We start from the raw sequence: 19,315 nt of genomic DNA, 5'->3' as shown, positions 1-19,315 counted from the left end.
GTTCGAGGCCAGCCTGGGCTACCAAGTGAGTTCCAGGAAAAGGCGCAGAGCTACACAGAGAAACCTTGTCTCCAAAAAACAAAAAACAAACAAACAAACATACAAACAAAAAATTCAAAGTCAACAAAGCACCATACAGGATCCAGATGCCCTGTGTATTTCCCATCTTTATGTGGCTTTTTCCTTTTGTATTACTTTACTCTCTTTTTAAAGTCTTTATTATTTTAAAACTATTTATTTGTTTGTTTTATGGAATATTTTTGAATATTTATTTATTTATTATGTATACAGTGTTCTGGCTGCGTGTTTGCCTGCAGGCCAGAAGAGGGCGCCAGATCTCATTACTCATGGTTGTGAGCCACCCACCATGTGGTTGCTGGGAATTGAACTCAGGACCTCTGGAAGAGCAGCCAGTGCTCTTAACTGCTGAGCCATCTCTCCAGCCCTTTATTTATTTATTTATTTGTTTTTTTTTTTTTTTGGGGGGGGGGGGTTGAGACAGGGTTTCTCTGTGTAGCTTTGCGCCTTTCCTGGAACTCGCTTTGGAGACCAGGCTGGCCTCAAACTCACAGAGATCCACCTGGCTCTGCCTCCCAAGTGCTGGGATTAAAGGTGTGTGCCACCACCGCTGGCCTTTTATTTTTATGACTGTGTATACCCATTTTTTTTCTTTCTTTAGCAGCTAAGCACATTTTTCAGCATATTATATCTGTTTAGAGGTTTTCTTGATCTGGATCTAACTTTCTGTGCTTCTGCAGTCTTCTCCAACCAGCGTGAGACAAACCTTGACTTGTTAGGCCCTCTGTGGCCCGGCCAGCTTGTGGTGCTGGTGGCAGGCTCTGCCCTCCTTCATTCCATGACAGCCTAGCCTCCATGCTGGCAGGTACTGGCAGGAACCAGGTTACTGCCCCAGCTCTTGGAATTTGCTGAGTCCAAGCGTCATGATGTGTATTTAGGTAGCAGGCTGGCTGCTCAAGAGCTCCATTGCACAGCAGGGCCTCTGAAAAGAGCTGTTGTCTCTGTATACCGAACCTATCTGTGATGCTATTGTCACCACGTTGGGTGCCATATTAATTGGACTTTCCTTTGGGCCGCCAACTCACAAATAATGACACAGAAACTTATTACTAATTATGGAAGCTTGGCCCCTAGACTTGTCGCACTAGCTCTTATAACTTAAATTAACCCATATTTTTATTAATCTATGTTCTACCATGTAGCTTTTACCATTCTCCCATTTTGTGTGTCTTACTCTTTCCATGTCTCAGTGGACTCTCCTGTGCACCTGGATTTCTCCTTTTCTTCCTTTCTCCCCCTGGAATTCCCTCCTATACCTCCTGCCTAGCAATCAGCCCTTTCAGCATTTCCTTTTTCTTCCCCTACCCCCTGCTTTTCAAGACAGGGTTTCTCTGTGTAGTTTTGGTGCCTGTCCTGGATCTTGCTCTGTAGACCAGGCTGGCCTTGAACTCACAGAGATCTGCCTGCTCTGCCTCCCGAGTGCTGGGATTAAAGGCGTGTGCCACCATCAACCGGCTCCTTTCAGCATTTTTTTACACCAATCACAGCAAATAGATCTTCACACAAAGTACAAATATCCCACAGCAATCTCTTCAGCCCCTGGGATAATGATTCTTAATCTGATATACAAATCCTCAAATCAAGAAAATATTTTGAGTCAGGCATGGTGGTGCACACTTGTAATCCCAGCACTTGGGAGGCAAAGGCAGGTGGATCTCTGTGAGTTTATGGCCAGCCTGGTCTACATAGTGAATTCTAGGACAACCAGAGCTATGTCAAGAGACCTTGTCTCAAAAAAAAGGGGAAGAGGGAGAAAAAGATGAAAAAAGCCAGGTGGTGGTAGCACGTGCCTTAAATCCTAGCACCTGGGAGGCAGAAGAAGGCAAATCTCTGAGTTCAAAGCCAGTCTAGTCTCCAGAGCAAGTTCCAGGACAGCAATGGCTACACAGAGAAACCCTGTCTTGAAAAAAAAGAAAAAGAGAGAGAGAGAGAAATTATAAACAGGGGTTGGGGATTTAGCTCAGTGGTAGAATGCTTGTCTAGCAAGTGCAAGACCCAGGGTTCGATCCTCAGCTCAAAAAAAAAAAAAGAAAGAAAGAAAGAAAGAAAGAAAGAAAGAAAGAAAGAAATTATAAACAACAATATGCTTAATGCTACTACTGAAAAGTATTTAAATGGTCCTCTTTATGTTATGCATATTTTTACTACAATAAGGTTTTCTGGGTTTTTGTTTGTTTGAAGTCTTCAAGAAAACATGGGGTTGGGAATTTAGCTCAGTTGTAGAGTGCAAGGCCCTGGGTTCAGTCCTCAGCTCTGGAAAAACAAACAAAAGAAGAAGAAGGAGGAGGAGGAGGAGAAGAAGAAGAAAAAGAAGAGGAGGAGAAAGAAGAGGAGGAGGAGGAGGAGGAAGACGAAGAAGAAGAAGACGAAGAAGAAGAAGAAGAAGAAGAAGAGGAAGAAGAAGAAGGAGGAGGAGGAGGAAGAGGAGAAGAAAACATGATTGTGTCAGGAGGTGGTGGCGCAGGCCTTTCTTTCATCCTAGCACCAGAAGGCAGTAGGATCTCTGAGTTTCAGGCCAGCCAGGACTACCCAGTGAAACTGTCTCCTAAGGAAAGGAGTACAGCTGAAGTTGGCTTGAAGCTAAGAACACTCTTTGCTCTTTCCTAGGGACCTGCTTAGATTCCAAGACCCAGGTTTGGCTCTAAGCGCCTGTATCTAGCGGCTCACAACCGCCTGTAGTTCTCAGGGATCGACACCCTTTTCTGGCCTCTGAGAACATTTGCATATAGGTAGTGAACTGTACATACACTCAGGCACACACAGATACTCATAAAACAATTACTTATTGCCGGGCGGTGGTGGCACATGCCTGTAATCCCAGCACTGGGGAGGCAGAGGCAGGTGGATCTCTGAGTTCGAGGCCAGCCTGGTCTACAAAGAGAGTTCCAGGACAGCCTCCAAAGCTACAGAGAAACCCTGTCTCGAAAAACCAAAACACAAAAAACAATTAGTTATTAAAAGAGAATGTTAGGGCTGGAGAGATGGCTCAGAGGTTAAGAGCACTGACTGCTCTTCTAGAGGTCCTGAGTTCAATTCCCAGCAACTACATGGTGGCTCATAACCATCTGTAATGAGTGAGATCTGGTGCCCTCTTCTGGCCTGTAGTCATACATGCTGTAAAAAAAAAAAAAAAAAAAAAAAAAAACAAAAAAAAACTTTAAAAGAGGGAGAGAGAGAGAGAATGAATGTGACTGTGGATTATTATGGGGAATTAAGTTTTTTCGAACCCAGGGCCTTGCACTTGCCACTGAGCTAAATCCCCAACCCCAAATGAAGTTTTAATAAGTGGGAAAATGTGGATTTTAGGCAACCAATGAAGTTGGGAATATCAAACTAAGAAGTCTCAAACTGCAAAATGTGGGCATGGGGTGGAGAAGGGGAGAACCTGGGGACCCAGCTGAAGAAAATCTGCCCTAGAGGCCAGTGAGATGGGTCAGTGGTTAAAGTCCACAAGCATGTTGTGGCACACATGCATCCAGACATACACAGAAAATAAAAAATGTTCACAGGAAATCTGACCCAGAATACATTTTTTGTTTGTTTGTTTGTTTTTCGAGACAGGGTTTCTCTGTAGCTTTGGAAGCTGTCCTGGAACTTGCTTTGTAGACCAGGCTGGCCTCAAACTCACAGAGATCTGCCTGCCTCTGCCTCCCAAGTGCTGGGATTACAGGTGTGCGCCACCACCACCCGGCCAGAATACATTTTTATCAACTATTTTCTTTTATTTATTTATTTATTTTAATTTTTATTTAATTTTTTAAATTTTTTAACTTTTTTTTACCATTTTCAAATAGCAACAAAAATCTAAAATCCTTTGTATAGTCATTAATTTAACTAAAAGCCAAAATTATACCTTTGTGAAAGAATTTCTATGAAAAGGAACTTCAAAGGGAATAGGAAACTGTATTACATGTTATATAAACCTTATCAGGTTTCTATCTTGACTCCCAGCTCATGTTTTCAGGCAGGCTACCATGAACCCTGACATCTCTGACTGACTGTGTGTGAGTGTGTGCGAGGTATGGGGTCCTCCTCCCCACCTCCCAGGGGCTGGAGTTAGAGGTGTGTCCCATCATGCTGGGATTACAGGGCGCAGCCACCATGCCTTCAGCTTTCAGCGTTTGTTTTGTTTTGTTTTTCAAAGCAGGGTTTCTCCCACAATCCTGTTACCATCTCTTGCTTTTCTGGACTAAGACCAATTGTGTGTTACCAGTTTTTAATTTAATACCAGTTGCAGGTCGTTGGCACATACTCAGCCCAGCACTAGAGATGGAGGCAGGAGGATCTTGAGTTTGAGGCCAGAGTGAGTACAGAATGAATTTCAGACCAGCCTGAGCTGCATGTCAAGCCCCTGTCTCATCTCAAAAAAGTGAAAATATAAAAGTTTAATCTCACTTTGTTAATTTAAATAGCTGAGATTTATATATCAGAATGGAATGTAAGGATAAAATTGCAGCTGTTATTAAACCTGTAATAAATTTATTGCTAAGCACTAACTTGCACTCAGTTGATTTGCTTAAACTTTGTATTAATGTTTATTAAAAACAGCAAACTAGTGGTGGCCCATGCCTATAATCCCAAGAGGCAGAGGCAGGTGGATCTCTGTGAGTTCAAGGCCAGCCTGGGCTACCAAGTGAGTTCCAGGAAAAGCGCAAAGCTACACAGGGAAACCCTGTCTTCAAAAACCAAAAAACAAAAACAAAACAACAACAACAACAAAAACAGCAAACTATCTGACAGAAAAATTTGTAAATTATGATATATTCCTGAAGTAAACTACCACTACAATGTGGATGAATCTCAAAAATATATTGAATGAAAAAAGACAAACACAAAATCCAATTCCAATCTAGGCAGAGGCTCATCCTATAATCATGCAGCCCAAACTAGCTTTAAAGTCACTATAGAACTGAGGGTCACTTGAGCTTATCCCCTGCCTTCATCTCAAAAGTACTAAGATTGCAAGTGTTTGCTATCATGCCCTCACCCTTTAAAAGATTTATTTATATTTTGGGGGGTTTTTTGTTTTTGTTTTTTTGTTTTTTGAGACAGGGTTTCTCTATGTAGCTTTGGAGCCTTTCCTGGAACTCACTCTGTAGCCCAGGCTGGCCCCAAATTAAAGGCTGTGCTCTACCACCAGCAGCTTTATTTTGGTTTTTAAATTATGTGCATGTCCACATGGGTGTGCACATATGGGAGTGCCTGTAGAGCTCAGAGGCATCAGATCCCCCTTGGAGCTAAAGTTGTAGTTATAAGCCACCTGATTTGGTTGCTGGAAACCAAACTTTGGGTCCCCTGCAAAAGTAGTATTTTTTGTTTTGTTTTGTTTTTTGTTTTTTTGTTTTTTTTTTGAGACAGGGTTTCTCTGTGTAGCAGTGCTAGCTGTCCTGGAACTCACTTTGTAGACCAGACTGGCCTGGAACTCACAGAGATACACCTACCTCTACCTCCTGAATGCTGGAATCAAAGGTGTGCGCCACCACCACCCTGCCAGTAGTATGTACTCTTAACCACTGAGCTATTTCCCCAGCCCAAATATCAACCACTTCATTTGTTTGTTTGTTTGTTTGAGACAGATCTCACTATCTCTCTGACTCTAGCTTGCCTGGAGCATCCAGAGCTCTGCTTGCTTCAGCCTCCAGAGTGCTAGTATTAAAGGCATGTTCACCATGCTTAGTGATGCTGTGCCTTTTTTTTTTTTCTTTCTTTCTTTTTTTTTTTTTTTTGGTTCTGGGTATCACTCTACCAACAGCTGTATTTCACAGCCTTTATATCGTAATTTTTAAACATTTCTATTAGGTACTTAAGACCATGAATCATGTTACTTTGTTTGGTTTGCTATACAGCAAAGACTGATATTTATTGGTGTGGACCACAAAGTTGCTAACACACTGCTTACAAGTTAATTGGAGAGAAGCCTGCCCTGAGCCTCCTAAGTGTACTTCTGCCCTCTGCCGTACTGTTTGGCCAGTGCCTCTCCAACAAATTGTAGCAATAGGATATATAATGCAGACACAAAAGGAACTTATACCAGCACACCACTTCCATTTTTATGTAGTCTGCTTATACTGTCTCATTCTTAAATTTTTTTTTTTTTTTTTTTTTTGGTTGGAGCTGAGGATCAAACCCAGGGCCTTGTGCTCTACCTCTGAGCTAAATCCCCAATCCCTAAATATTTTTAATATACCACCAGCTGATAGCAGTAGTTTCAAACGGTGATTCATAACTCATTAGTGTGTTTTTGTTTTTGTTTTTTTGAGCTGAGGATCGAACCCAGGGCCTTGCTCTACCACTGAGCTAAATCCCCAGCCCTGGTGTGTTTTTATAATCAATTTAGTGCATCAAGATCAAAATTATGCTAAAATGAAAAATATTTTTTCAAGACAGGGTTTCTCTGTGTAGTTTTGGAGCCTGTCCTGGAACTCACTCTGTAGCCCACCCAGGCTGGCCTTGAACTCACAGGGATCCACCTGGCCCTGCCTCCCAAGTGCTGGGATTAAAGGCGTGTACCACCACCACCACCACCACCACCACCACCACCACCACCACTGCCCAGCCCTGAAAAAGAATTTTTAAAAAGGGAAATAACACAGTCAGTCTAAGGGTCTTGAAGTGATACAGTCTAGTGGTCTTGTTTTTCTGCCAGTTAAGGAATTAAAAGACAGGAGAGATCTGAAGTGCAACAGCTAGCAAGCCGCAGAGAGATCTAAACACCACTGACAGAATCAGCAGTTGAGGAAAGACACACCTACAGCAGGTACAGAGAGAGGAAAGATCCCTGCAAAGCAGAGGAAGGATTCAGGGAGCTGAAAACTGCAGTCTGTGTATATGGAGGTGAGGAGCCTCTGGGAAGATTCCTCCCTGATTTAGAGTTGGTCAGTTTGAAGAAAACTAAGATGGTTGATTGTCTCAGAACTGTTGTGTGGATGTCCTGAGCATTTGTGAACTTGTGCCAGTCCATCAGCAGAGAGCCTACAAGCCTTTGTTTTAAGGTGTTAGTCTTTTGTCCCAAGTCAAGAGGGTGACTTGGAAATTTGGCCATCTTGGAAATTTGCTACCTTTATTACTTAACCATGGCCCCTCTCCCTATCTGTCTGCCTGCCAGGGGGTCTAACTTCCAGTCTCTCAACAGGATCTCAAAATACTAAGCATAAGTATTATTTTGATGAACCAGCCTGCCTCCATTTTAGGCTTAAAGCCAACCTTATAGTAAAGACAAACTAGGCTCATTCCTTTTCACGATTAAATCTCTGTTTCTCAAGGATTGGGCTCTGCCCCATCTGTAACCTTAGCTACAATGGTTCTGTACTGCCTTTCCAGGAAAGGGCAACTACATCTTTGTTTCAGAAGGTTCTTATGACTACCTGTTATTATGACTACCTTGTTTCAACCACTTTGCAGTTATGTCTTTGTTTTAGGAGGTCCTTATAACTACCTTGTGCTTATGTTCTGCTCCTGTAGAGCCTGTTTTGCCTGCCAAATTCACCAATTGGAAACCACCTACCCCAAGCTATAAAACCTTGTCTTCCACATGTCCAGTGCTGACCTCTTGAATCCACCTTAGGAGGAGGAAGCCTGTGTACGTGAATAAAAGATTTCTTTTATTGTTTTATTATCATTATTTTATTATTAATTAATGCACAAATTCATTGTAGTTAATTGCTTGCTTTAATTAATTTGGCCATGACTTAGGTCAGAGGTGTTATCCTCCCACCTGTGGGATCAGCAATTTCACAGGGATTCTATACACAGTAACTAATGGAATTTATCCCAACCATACACAATTTCTTTAACATGCAAAATCAGTCATCTATTACATCATATTAACAGAAGAAAGAAAAAGGCCCATTCATTTCAATGGATGCAGGAAAAATTTTGAGGAAAAAAATAAAAACTTTGACAAGATTCAATCTTTTTTTTGTAGTAAAAATATTCAGCAAACTAAGAATAAATATTAGGAACTTTTTCAACCTTATTGATAACAGTATCTATGAAAACCCCACATTTAATATATTAGGGGCTGGAGAGATGGCTCAGGGTTTAAGAGCACTGGCTGCTCTTCTGAAGTCCTGAGTTCAATTCTCAGCAACCACATGGTGGCTCACAACCATCTACAGTGAGATCTGGTGCCCTCTTCTGGCCTGCAGGCTTACATGCAGGCAGAACACTGTATACAGAATAAATAAATAAATTTTTTTTTTTAAAAAATCACACATTAATATACTAGTGGTGAACACTGATACTTTCTTCCAAAAATAAAGACCAAGACGGTACTGTACACTCAGTTATATCAATTGTATTAATACTGGAGAGGAGGTTCTAGCCAGGGCAACTATAAAAGGAAGAAAATGAGCCAGGCGGGGATGGTGGCACACACCTTTAATCCCAGCACTTGGGAGGCAGAGCCAGGCAGATCTCTGTGAGTTCCAGGCCAGCCTGGTCTACAGAGCCAGTTCCAGGACAGGCTCCAAAGCTACACAAAGAAACCCTGTCTGGGGGGGGGGGGGGGGGGGACACCACCACAAGTCCAATTTGTGTTGATCATATACTCACTGGAGCATGGTCAAACTCCGAATAAGAAAGCTTTTGGAGGACTAGAGAGATAGGTCAGTGGTTAAGAGCACTGGCTGCTCTTCCAGAGGTCCTGAGTTCAATTCCCAGCAACTACATGGTGGCTCACAACCATCTGTAATGAGATCTGGTGCCCTCTTCTGGCCTGCAGGCATATATGCAGGCAGAAAACTGTATACATAATAAATAAATAAATCTTTAAAAAAAAAACTTAAGGAATAAAAAAAAGTTTTAAATAAAAACAATTAGGATTAACAGGTTTGTAGGATTCTAAATAAAATCCCAGAAATCAAGTACATTTTAATATATTAACAAATATATTAAAGAACAATCCAAATTTGAACTTAAGATAATTCTAACCAGGTAAGGTAGCTTTACCTATAATCCTACCAACTCAGAAGGGATAGGCAATATAGCAAGATACCATCCTCCAAAGGAAAAGTCTTTATAATACCATCAAAAATATTAAAAACAAACAAAATAAAAAATATACTATTTACTTATTTTGGCTTTTCGAGACAAGATTTCTCTGTGTAGCTCTAACTGTCCTGGATCTCTCTCTGTAGACCAGGCTGGCCTTGAACTCACAGAGATCTGCCTGCCTCTGCCTCCTGAGTGCTGGGATTAAAGCATGCATTGCCTCTGCCTCCACCACCTGGCAGAAGGAAAAGTCTAGATCTAAGTCACAAGTGTAGAGTTCATTGGTGGGCTCTTATTCTTTATTTTATTTTTTTTTATTTAAGGTGTGTACATGCACATAAAGTGTCTGGAGACCCGACACATTTTTTATTTTATTTTTTATTTTGTTTGTTGTTTTTGTTTTTTGAAGCAGAGTTTCTCTGTATAATAACCCTAGATATCCTGGAACTGATTTGTAGACCAGGCTGGCCTTGAAATCAGAGAAATCCACCTGCCGCTGCCTCCTGAGTTCTAGGATTAAAGGTGTGTATTTGTGTTTGTGTGTGTGTGTGTGTGTGTGTGTGTGTGTGTGTGTGTGTGCATGTTGGCATGCTTGTAGAGATAAAATGACAACTTGTGAGAGTTGGTTCTCTCTACTATATGGATTCTGGAGATTGAATGTAGACCCTCAGACGTGGCAGCGATCACCTCTGTCCACTAAGTCATCTTACAGACCCCAGAGAACAACTTTATGGAGTCACTTCTCTCTTTCTGTCTTCACATGGATTCTGGGACTTGAACTCAGATCTTCAGCTTTGTGCATCTGGCACTTTCCTCATTGGGCCATCAGAGCCCTTCACTGATAGGCAGGAACTGGATAAATAAATACATGAAGGTAAACACAGAGCGGACAGGTAAATAATTTTTAGAGCATCAAATTCACAGCTGTATCATGTGCTTCTAGTACTTTCGCTCTGAGAGAAATGACTAAGAAAGAAATTCAGGAAGAAACAATTTCATTCCCAACAAGAGACTAAATAAGTGGGATGGTTGAAGAATTAGAGGATATGAAATTCCTACAAGAGAAGCATATGCCAGGCTATGGTGGCTCACGCCTTTAATCCCTCTAGGGAGGCAGAGACAAGCGGATCTGTATGAGTTCAAGGCCAGCCTGGGCTACACGGAGAAGCTCTCAAAACAAAGAGTAGCAAGTAAGGAAGCGTTGTAATCCTTCATTAGCATTTTATCCAACTGAGTGGAAGAGAAAAGCTCCACCTCTTCCTTCGTGCAGAGGGAATGGATGTTAGAGGCAGTTCAACCTACTTGCCGAAGCCTGCTTCTAGTATCAGGACAGTGTGGTGAGAGGATTGATTGTCTGATGGACCTACGTTCCGATCTCAACTCTCTTAAGGCTACTCAACCCTACAATATTACCTTCCATATCAGAAAATTGTAGTGTGCCCCTTGCACATTATTCCGAAATTTGTTCATTGTTCATATGGATACTGTTACTATTAGGATATATTTTACACACTGGCTTTTGACTTACGAGGATGGATTTTTAAACATTAATTTCAAACCAGAATGATTTCAAACATCTTTGTAATGTTTGATATAATACAAATGTAAAATGGGGGCTGAAGAGATGCCTCAGTGGTTAAGAGCACTGGCTGCTCTTCCAGAGGACCTGGTTTGATTCCCAGCACCCATATGGCAGCTCACAACTGTCTGTAACTCCAGTTCCAGGGGCTCTGACCCCTTTTTCTATTCTCTGTAGGCATCAGGCATGTTCATGGTACACAGAAATGCATGCAGGCAAAACATCCATACACATAAAATTAATAATAATAATAATAACAATAATAATAATAAGCATGGCGGTACAAACTTTTAATCCCCAAGCTCAGGAGACAGAGGCAGGAGGATCTCTGTGAGCTCTAGGCCAGAGCAGTCTATATCGCAAGTTTCTGATCAAGTTCTGATCAGCCATGACTATATAGTGAGAGCCAGTCTTCAAAAAAAAGGGGGAGAGGTGCAGAGAAGCTGTGGCTTGGATCTAGGAACCTGACTGCGGATGGCAAGGGGAAGCGGAAGGGACAGTAAAGCTAAAGTGATGTGTACAAGAGCACAGAAAAGCTGGCGTCAGCTGGGTGGCGCTCACGCTGAGGAAGCAGTACCAACTACCTCAACAGTTCTGAACCCCGTGTGTTTATTTCGGACAGCATTGGGATGGGGGGGCAGCTAACCTCCGTAGGAAAACAGGAAGAAGGGAGAAGGAAGCTACGGTTGCTAATTTTTGTACACACTCTTTAGTCATCTGTAAACACTTGTACTTGGATAAGGAATGCAGGCTCTGCCAATTTCCCGTGAGTCTGAGGCCTTGATCCTTGTTTGGCTGTGCGTTCACTCGGGATATCACTCACTTGGCTTCCAGCTTCCTCCTCGCCCTACAGAAAGGAACTAGAGTGAAGGCTCCTCAGAAAAGAGCGCTTGCTCAATGCTCCTGCAGAAGACCGGGTGGGTTCCCAACCCCCACGAGGTGTCTCAAAACTCTAGTTCCAAAGGGTCCAATGCCCTCTACTGGCCTCTTTGGGCTCCTGCATACAGCTAGTGCACTACAATCATGCAGGCATATGCACATACACATAAGTAAAGATAATATTTTTTAAACAAAGGATAGGAAGCAGCACTGGAATGTACATGCTTATAGAAAGAGCCATGTGACAAGTGTCTCCATAATGATTAAGGTGACCTGCTGATGTCCCACGCAACCTAAGTCAGAAGCTCATTTTTTAGTAAAAGGGGGTACCTGTAGGCCCTGGTGCCCGTTTTGGGTAACTGTTGCCTTGCTTGCTGCCCTTGACCTTGATATCCTCCCTATGCTAATTCCCTACGAGATTCCACCCTCCTGAATGCTTAAGGGAAGCTCCTTGTCTGTGTATCCAGCATATTGGGCGTTAACAGCTTAGATGCAAGATTGTAAAACATCAGTAGTGAACTTCTGCCCTCCGGGGTTCTCCCATTGTGCTTTAAGCCTGTATTTAAGACCTCCTCCCACCTTCAATAAACGGCATTCAGCATTCAAATAAACAAACAAACAAACAAATAAATAAATAAAATATAAAGGGAAAACCCAGAATAAAAAAAAAAGAAAGAAAGGAAGCCATGTGAGATCATAGCACGGTGTCCATTTGCAAGCCATAAAGAGGTCTCACCAGGAACCAGCCTTGCTGGCATCTTAACATTCTTTTATAGCTCTCCAAAGTGGGAACAGAAAGTTCTGTCATTTAAGCCACCTGTGGTATTTTGTGTTAGAGACCATAGCACATTCCTCAAAGTACAGATACAGACATCCTCTGCTCATACCAATTTACTATTTCCCATAATTCATAGTGCTGCTTCTCAAATGTTTTCATGGGAGCTGAGTGGTGGTGGCGCACGCCTTTAATCCCAGCACTTGGGAGGCAGAGGCAGGTACATCTCAGTGAGTTCGAGGCCAGTCTGGTCTACAATGTGGACAGCCAAAACTGTTACACAGAGAAACCCTGTCTCAAAAAACCAAAAAAAAAAAAAAAGGTTTTTCATGGGGACAGCTCAGCGGGTATAGGCTGACTATGTAAATTCCATCCTAGGACTCCACAAAATGCCAGGACAGAAGGAGTCCTAACCTCCACATAAACATGGTGTGCACTTACACACACGTACCAAAAAACAAGTTAATTTTTTTTTAAACAGGGTCTCACTATGTAACCCTAGGTGGCCTCAGTTATCCTGCCCCTGTAGCTGCTGAGATTGAAGGCATACACCATCATGCTCAGCCTTTTAAGTTTTAAAATTTTAATTTAAGTTTTAAGTTTTAATATTTATGAAAAAGGAAGAAATACTTTGTTAGATTATTTATTTATTTGTATGTTTAATGAGGCAAGATCCTTCTACGTAGCCCTGGCTGTTCTGGAATTTGCTGTGTAAAGTCAGCTAGCCTTGAACTCACAGAGCTCTGTCTACCTCTGACAGTGTTAAAGGAGAGCCCCCTATGCCTGGGAAAATGGGTATATTTTCTCTTCTATAGTGCACTATATGGCCTCAAAAACAAGTTGTGTGTTTTAAATTTGTCTTTCTTGCATAGTACTCAAAGCAGTATGCTTATCTTCTCGGGTACGTATTTTGTAATGACTCTTTAGAAATTGAAGTAGCAAAGTCGCATTAGTAGGTAAGTGGTGTTGAGTAAAAGTATGACTTTGCAGTTGTCTTTGCTGAAGGTTATGTACTTAGGAGAGAGAAGTAGGAAATTGACAAAGACTGGATCATGGGCCCATGCCCCAGCAGAGTACCAAACATGGAGAGAAACATCTCCCCCTCACTTATTGTCATCTCTCCTCACTGTGGCCTCCTGACAAGGCCATCTGGGTGGTCTCCACAAGAATTTTAACTGCTTACCACTTGCACACGGGTAGCTCCAGAACCTCCTGTATTTCAACTTTGCTGATGTACCTGGTGGTGAAGACTTACTTTCAGCTGGGACTAAGGGTTATATTCATACAAAAGTCTACTCAACTGTAGGAAGACACTGACTGACTGCTGTTCAGGGCATTACTGATTTTTATGACAAAAAGAAACGCATAATTTAAAAGAGAAATTTGCCTTTAATGGTATCATGACTGAACGTCTCAGGAATGTAGAAGTTATTCAGCCTCAGGGTGGCCAAAGATAAACATACCAGTTTCTCTCTTGCAAGGTTGGCTAAGTCAAGGAGAAAGCTCAACATTCGTAGATTCTAAAATGAATATAAACAAGTGGAGAATATCTTTGAATGACTTTTTTCTCTATACCTAGTCTGGCTGTCTTGTGATTTTTCTGCAGTTAACAATTGCCATTTTAATTTACTCATTCAAACTTTGTTTTTTGTTTTTGTTTTTTGAGACAGGGTTTCTCTGTGTAGCTTTGTAGCCCAGGCTGGCCTCAAACTCACAAAGATCCGCCTGCCTCTGCCTCCTGAATGCTGGGATTACAGGCATGTGCCACTACCGCCCGACTCATTCAAACTTTTATTCCCATCTGCATGGTTACAGAAAGCACAGGTTATAGTAACACATGAGAGAGCTTCAGCAGGATAGTAAACAAATCATATGTTATCTTATAAAGAAGAATCAATTGGGATCGTTTGCTTTATGTTGACTTCACACTTCAATGTGGTCTGGTGTCCAGTTACCTGACCAGAGACTACCCTAAGTGCTGCTATGAAGTTACTTTGTAGATGTAGCTAACATCCACGATTCCTTGACTTAGATAAGATTGTCCTTGATTCTCTGACTGGGCCTCATCCAATTAGGTGAAAAGCCTAAAAGCAAACTAATGTTTTCTTTTTCTTTTTTTTTTTTTCTTTTGGTTTTTTGAGACAGGGTTTCTCTGTGTAGACTAGGCTGGCTTTGAACTCACAGAGATCCACCTGCCTCTGCCTCCCAAGTGCTGGGATTAAAGGCGTGCGCCACCGCCGCCGCTGCCACCACCACCTGGCCTAATGTTTTCTTAGTGAAGAAGAAATAAGTTCTTGACACTCAACCATTCTTCTCCTAGACATTACAACCAACCAGCATTTTCTACTTGTTTTGGATCTGCCAACCCCTACTATTGTGTGAGCCATTTCCTTCCGCCTTTTAATATCACAAACCAAGGACGGTGCTGGAGGCACACACTCGCAATCCCAGCACTGGAGAAGTGGAGGCAGGGGGAGCAGAAGCTCCAGGTCACCCTTGGCTACCCAGTGAGTTTGAAGCCATCCTGAGCTCCTTGAGACCCTGACTTTAAAAAAGAAATCTCGGCTGGGCTTGATGGCGCTCACCTCTAGTCCCAGCACTTGAGAGGTAGAACTAGGTAGAGCTCTGTGAGTTCGAAGCCAGCCTGGTCTACAGAGCAAGTTCCAGAACAGCCAGGACTGTTACACAGAGAAACCTAGTCTCAAAAAACCAAATATATAAATAAATAATATAAACTTAATATATATGTAATCTCCTGCTTCTGTTTTTCTGGAGGACCCTGACCATTACAAACCCCTATTGGCTGCATTTACCATTTGTCTTGATCTGCATGCTGTTGCTATAACAGAATTCACGAGACTGGGTAGTTATAAAGAAGTTTACTTGGGGGCTGGTGAGATGACTCAGTGGGCAAGCCCGAGGACCTGAGTTCAGTCCCCAGAACCCACATGGTAAAAGAGAGCACCCAATCTCACAAGTGGTTCTCTGACCTCTACATGTGTGGTTAGTGGCTGCTCAGTTCCTAGTGAGCACCCCATGGTGTTTATATATGGCGGAAGAGCAGAACTGGAATCTAGCAGGTGCCAAAAAGGGAGAGAAGAAGCTGACCTACTTTTTTGTTTTTGTTTTTTCGAGACAAGGTTTCTCCGTGTAGTTTTGGTGCCTGTCCTGGATCTCACAGAGATCTGCCTGCCTCTGCCTCCCGAGTACTGGAATTAAAAGTGTGCGCCACCACCACCACCTGGCAGAAGCTGACCTACTTTATGGTAACCTACACTCTTGAAAATTTAGCAATCTCATGACAAAGACATTGATCCCCTTTTGTTAAAGTTTCATAGTTTTTGACAAATAACACTGGTCTCAAACATAATAAAGTGATAGAATATTCTAAATAAAAGGATATGTGGGGCTCTGAAAACAATTTGTATTTTTCAGTTTATTACTTTAGTATTTGTTTGGGTTGGGAGGTGGATGTGTGGAGATGAGAGGTCAGCTTTCAGGAGTCAGTTCTCTTCTACCGTAAAGGTCCTGGAGCTAGAACTCGGCCAGCAGTGGTGGCCCCTTGCCTCACCGAGCCATCGTGTCCCGTTTCTTAGTCGCTGTGTGTGAATGGGCGCATGTCTCAGGTCTGGAGGCCTGCGTTGCTGGGTCTCTTTTCTCACCCAGCCATCAGAGCTGCTGGCGTTAATTCATTCTGAAAGGCCTCCTTTCCTCCATGCTTGTCATTGACAGCCGGCACAAACCAGCCACATCAGAACCATAACATGCTAGAATATCCCCTTGATGCTTGGTCCAAATGTCACCTTCTTGAGATTGTGTGTCAACTGAATCATTGTCCTCATACCGTTATTAAATTTGGAATCATAGATCTGAGGACACTCAGGTACGTTTACTTGACTGAGAGTGTTTACACTTTTTGGGTTTTAAAAATATTTTATAATATTTTGTTGAAAACTGGACATTTTAGATAATAAAGGAAGTCTTGAAAGTTTTAGGTGTACGATCATTTGATTATACTAAGTGACTTAACCTGTTTTATATTGTGATAATAGATGACCTGAGGCTAGGCATTATAACTGAACAGAAATGTATTCTTACCATTCTGGAAGCTGTAAAGCCTGAGATTAAGAAGCATCCCTTGAAAGGGCTTTCTTGCTGCATCATTTTATGGTTATCTATCATATGGTAGGAGAGCAAAGAGAGGGCAAGAAAAGGGTTGGGGCAAAGAGATGGCTCAGTGGTTAAGAGCAACTGCTGTTCTTCTAGAAGACCTAAGTTCAATTCCCGGCACTCACATAGGATAGCTCACAATTGCCCATAACTCCAGCCCCGCAGATCCAACAGCCTCATCTGGCCTCCATGGGCATCCACATTCTTCATGTGCAAACAAGCTCACAGGCACGATTGTACACAAACATAAAATTTAAAAGATAAAAAGGTCAAACTCCTCCTTTTGTAAGGAACCTACTTACAGGAACAACTTACTCTTGCAATAATAGTACACCAGAGTTTTGTTGTGTGATGTTTTATTTATATGCAAGTTTTTATGATAAAGTTTATTTTTAAAAAAGTAAAAATGGAAACACAGAAGGGCAGAGCTCTCATAGCTGTAGCCTTATCAGTTCTTCGAAGCCCCACGTCTTACCCAGCAAGTGGATCACTAGTTCGAGACTACCCTGAACTACATAAGATCCTATTTCAAAGAAACAAAAACAGGGGTAGAGTGATTGCCTCGCTTGTGGAAAGCCCTGGGTTTGAACCCCAGCACCACAGAACATACTGGATATGGACATACAAGCCTATACTCCCAGCACTTAGGAGGTAAAGGTTGGAGAATCAGAAAATCAAGGTCATCCTCAGCTATATAATGAGTTGAAGGCCTGTTGAGATTCCTCAGACCCTGCCTCAAAACAAAGAAGCCTGGTGTGGTGGCAAATTCCTTCCTTTTGGGAGGCAAAGGCAGGTGGATCTCTGTGAGTTCCAGGCCAGCCAGGTTCACATAAGAGTTCCAGGACAGGGTTTCTCACACTAGAGAAACATTGTCTCAAAATAAATAAATTAAATAAATGAATAATAGAACAAATTAAAAACCGCTTAAAACTGCTATAATTAGCTGGGACAGTGGTGGCTCACACCTTTAATCCTAGTACTCAGGAGGCAGAGGTAGGTGGATCTCTGTGAATTCAAGGGCTACATAGAGAAATCATGTTTTGATAAACCCAAAACCAAAATAACTGCTACAATTAAATCTCCACAAAAAGTTGGAAGACATTCAAACCACAATACTAAAGCTATTATTTCTGATCCCATATAGTGTATAGCCACTAGAATACCAGTTCAGCCCTATATTTTGATTCATCTTATTTTTACTTTAAAGGCTGTTTTTCTGTTTGTTGGTTTGTTGTTTTTTGTTTTTCAACACAGGGTTTCTCTGTTTAGCCCTGGCTCTCCTGGAACTCACTTTGTAGACGAGCCTGGCTTTGAACTCAGAGGTCCATCTGCATCTGCTTCCACTGGGATTGAAGCCATGCTCCACCACTGTCCTGCTTTTTTGGGGGTGTGGGGGTGTTTGGAGACAAGGTTTCTCTATGTAACCCTGGCTCTCTTGGAACTCACTCTGCAGACCAGGCTGGCCTTGAACTAAGACATCTACCTGTAAAGACTGATTTTCTAGGGGTTTCCTCTATGTCTGTATAGTTTAGTGTTCAGCCATAAATTAATTCAGTATTCCTACACCTTGAGATGGCAAGAATTTTGGATCCAAGTGTGCACTGAAGGATTAATTAAAAATCTCACTTGGTTTTATTGTTTTTATATCTGTTTACCTCTTATGCCATGTGCTTCTCTTTGTTCATGTAATATAGGCATTATCAGCTTGTAATGTTCCTGTGAATTAAGCTATCCAGGTCTTTGGAATATAGGCTCATGGTTTCTGGTCTACTTGGAAAATGTGGAGAGTTTATACAAGCCTCTGTGACTGTGTCGCCTTTTGTGAATTTTAGTGTGTGTGTGTGTGTGTGTTAGTGTGTGTGTATTAGTGTGTGCTATACATGTGAGCATTGAGGCTGCCAATTGCTCTCCACCTTATCTTTTTGAGAAGGGTTTCTCACTGAATATAAAACCTGAAGATTCAGCTAGATTGATTGGCTAGCAAACCTCTGGGATCCTCCTGTCTCTGCCTCCCCAGCATGGCAATTACAGGTGTATGCAGCCAGGTCTGGTTTTTTATTTTGTTTTGTTTTACATAGGTGTTAGTGATCTAACTCAGGTCCTCATGCACACCAAGCACTTTACTGACTGAGCTATCTTTCCAACCTTCTCTCCAACTTTGAGAATTTAGGTCCCTGCCTAGTTTACCAATCACTTGCTTATTCTACAGTCACAGGAAGCCTATTTGCTTTTAGTTGAACCTAGGTGCTTACAGAATGTGGATAGGGGACTTCCTGGGAGCTGCATTAATCTGAAATAAAGTAGTTTGTATGAATAAACACTTAACAGTTTATGGTAGGTCTTTAATTTTATTTCTAGAGACAATTGTTTTCTTTTCAAAATCAAGGTGTTGGGCTTTTCTTCCACTTTATTATTTTGTTTTGTTTTTGTTGTTGTTTTAATTTTTTAAAAGATTTATTCATTTATTTTATGAATGAGTGCTCAATCTGCATGTATACCTTTATGCCAGAAGAGGGCATCTGGCTGGGCAGTGATGGTGCACGCCTTTAATCCCAGCATCGGGAGGCAGAGGCAGGCGGATCTCTGTGAATTCAAAGCCAGCCTGGTCTCCAAATCAAGTTCTAGGAAAGGCTCCAAAGGTACACAGAGAAATCCTGTCTCGAAAAACCAAAAAAAAAAAAAAAAAAAAAAAAAAAAAAAGAGCATCCGATCCCACTAGAGATGGTTGTGAGCCACCATGTGGTTGCTGGGAATTGAACTCAGGACCTCTAGAAGAGCAGCCTGTGCTCTTAACTGATGAGCCACCTCTCTAGCCCCATGTTTATTTGTTTTTTGAGACAGGG

General features: G+C 42.0%; 1 protein-coding gene across 2 annotated transcripts in view; it reads left to right on the top strand.

Moving 5' to 3' along the window:
• Aamdc (adipogenesis associated Mth938 domain containing) overlaps nt 1-19,315 on the top strand; it is a 35,350-nt gene that overhangs the window by 5,215 nt on the left and 10,820 nt on the right. The window contains exon 2 of one of the 2 annotated variants that reach the window (XM_036200628.1): nt 7,540-7,657. The exons of the other annotated variant lie outside the window; for it this stretch is intronic. The gene's annotated coding sequence lies outside the window, so the exon portion shown is untranslated. The remainder of the gene's footprint in view (nt 1-7,539; nt 7,658-19,315) is intronic. 2 annotated transcript variants of the gene reach the window in all.

Source organism: Onychomys torridus, chromosome 1, assembly GCF_903995425.1.
Source record: "Onychomys torridus chromosome 1, mOncTor1.1, whole genome shotgun sequence".
Taxonomy (NCBI): domain Eukaryota; kingdom Metazoa; phylum Chordata; class Mammalia; order Rodentia; family Cricetidae; genus Onychomys; species Onychomys torridus.
The sequence above is the reverse complement of the archived record's forward strand: the minus strand, read 5'-3'. Positions and strand labels throughout refer to the sequence as shown.